The sequence below is a fragment of the Ictidomys tridecemlineatus genome, chromosome 2 (assembly GCF_052094955.1).
Source record: "Ictidomys tridecemlineatus isolate mIctTri1 chromosome 2, mIctTri1.hap1, whole genome shotgun sequence".
Lineage (NCBI taxonomy): Eukaryota > Metazoa > Chordata > Mammalia > Rodentia > Sciuridae > Ictidomys > Ictidomys tridecemlineatus.
This window is the reverse complement of record NC_135478.1, coordinates 225,359,226-225,361,932: the sequence shown is the minus strand read 5'-3', so window position 1 is coordinate 225,361,932 and position 2,707 is coordinate 225,359,226.

Sequence of the window (2,707 nt, the reverse complement as noted above, 5' to 3'; positions counted from 1 at the left end):
CCCGCCGGGTTCCCAGCGCCACGTGACTACAGGAGCTGCCGAGGGTCAGTCGCCGGCTCGGCGGCCGCGGCCTAGGGGCGGGGCGGGGCCGGGTCACCCCTCTGCACCCCACCCGCGGAGGCCTGCCCGGGAGGGCCGCACCCGGTTGCTGTGGTGACCACCAGCCAGGGTTTTCGGCGGAGAGCAGGGGCTCAAGTTTCCTGACCCTTTGTCCCTGCAGGGGACGCGCGCTCCTAGAGCGACCGCGTGGCCGGCCAGTGATCGCTGGGTCTGGTTGGTCCGCACTCAAGGATTAAGGGCTCGAAGCTCGTAGGGAGATTTCAGAGAGGGCGCCTGCTGCCCCCTGAGCGTCGAGCCTGGGGCCTCGCCTAGGCAGCGCCTGCCTGCGGCTTCCCGACGTCCGCGCACCCCTGGCCTCTGTGTGCGCGACGGCGCGCGGCGGACCCGGGACCACAGCGGCGCACCTGAGGTCTGCGGCCTCGGATTTGTTCCAAAGTGGAGAATGAATGGGAAGGCCAGATCTTGTGAACTTTAAAAGGCCCTCTATTTCCGATACTAAGAAAAAGCAGGAGTTGCCTGGCTACCTGTGGCCTCAGGCCAGACGCAGGGCAACGACTAAGGTGGTCATTTGCGCACGTGGGTCATTTCGGTTGGAAATGCGCAGCAGCCAGCGTGGCGTCTGCGGAGGCAGGTGTAAACCTGTGCCAGTGACTCACCCACTAGCAGGTGGCCTTGGCTTTCCAAAGAAAACACTTCCTGGGGTTTCCAGGCTAATACAATTTCCTCTCCTTTAATGCTTTCAACAAAGGCAAATTTTGAATTGTACCATTATTTTTAAAACACTTTAAAATCTGTTGCATAAATAGGAAATAAGGGAACATCAAGATCCCTCATGCTTTCTACCTCCTCCAGTTGCATTTGATAGTTTGATATGTATCCTCCGGTGTGTTTTCTATGCATGTTTATTTCATGTTTGGCATAATTGGGGTGATGCCTGGTATAAAGTCTGCCTTTTTTCACTTAACCCATTAGCGTGAATTTACTCCACATTTTAAAAAATATATTTTTATTAGTTATAGGTGGACACAATGCCTTTATTTTATTTTTTTTTGTGTGGTGCTGAGAATTGAACCCAGTGCCTCACACATGCTAGACAAGTGCTCTACCACTGAGCCACAACCCCAGCCCAAATCTTCTCCAATTTTTTAAAAGATTTTTTTTTACATCACGATTCTTAAAGGCTACATAAATGTACAAATAAATTTCTAACAAATTTTCTCTTTTTTTAATATCCTTTATAGATTCATGTCTTATTTCAAAATTCTAGAAGTAGGGAAGTGATGAGTCAAAAACAAGGCATATTTTTAAAGAGTTTTCTAAATTAACAGGGAAATTTATGAGTTTTTCCTGAAAAGTGGCTATTTTTTTTCTACAGCCTTGACAACACTGGAGATTTTTTTCAAATTTAATTTAAAATGATTATTTCTCATTGTTTTGATTTGTGTTTCTTAGATTTCTAATTAGCTGGATTGTTTTGGGTTTGGTTTTGTTTTTGAGACTGAGCCTGGCTGTGTTGCCTAGGTTGATCTTGGAACTCCTTGGCAGAAGTGATCTCTCACCTCAGCCCCCCAAGTTCTGGAATTACAGGTGGGTGCTACCACCCCAGCCTCTGGATTGTTTTCACATGGTTATTTATTGCCAGTTTGTGTTGTATCTTTTGTGAATTTTTGTCCCTTTGCTCTTTTTTCTGTTTGTTCATTTTAAAATTTGGAAAGTTTGGGGCCGGGGATGTAGCTCTGTGATGGGGCATTTGCTTAGCATAGGCGAGGTACTGGGTTAGATCCTTAGCACTGAAAAAAAAAAAAGAAAGAAAGAAAGAAAAAAAAAAAGCAAGCTGAGGGCAGGGGATGCAGCTCAGTTGTTAGAGTGCCTGCCTCACATGCACACGCCCTGGGTTCAATCCCCAGCACCACCAACAAAAAAAAGGAAAAAAGTAAGCTGAGAAGTGGATTTCACTGTTTGGGGCATTGTGCATAAAGTGCAAGTATTAACTACTGTCTTGCAAATGTGTTTTCCCAAACTGTACATGAACATCCCTCCATCTCCCCAGAGTGCCTCCCTTCCTCCTGCTAGGCAAGCATTCTACCATTGGCGCAGGTCCCTGAAGCCAGAATTAAAAGAAGCAGTCAATATAGATAGGTAAATTGGGGCTGGGGATTTGGCTCAAGCGGTAGCGCGCTCACCGTGCGTGGGTGCGTGCGTGCATGCGTGCGGCCCGGGTTGGATCCATACAAACAAAGATGTTGCGTGCGATGAAAACTAAAAAATAAATATTAAAAGTTCTCTCTCTCTCTTAAAAAAATAGATAGGTAAATCAGGTCAGATCAAGGAGGCCAATTTGGGTCTGGGAAGTTGGAGAGGGATTGAAATACTACTGTCTTCAGAGTTAAAAGTTGTTAATTACACCCCCTTCCTGCCCAGATCTCTCCACCTTGGCCCCTCCAGCCCATCTGCTTCTCACCTTTTGGCCATCCCACTGAACATCTCCTGGGCCTAGTCACATAAGCAGGAAGGATAGAAATAAGGGAAAGAGAGCAGGAGAACAAAGGAAGCCTAGGACATATTTTAAAAGGCAGAATGCCCGGCAGGGTGGTGCACATCCCAGTAGCTGGGGAGGCTGAAAAGGAGGATGGCAAACCCAAAGCCA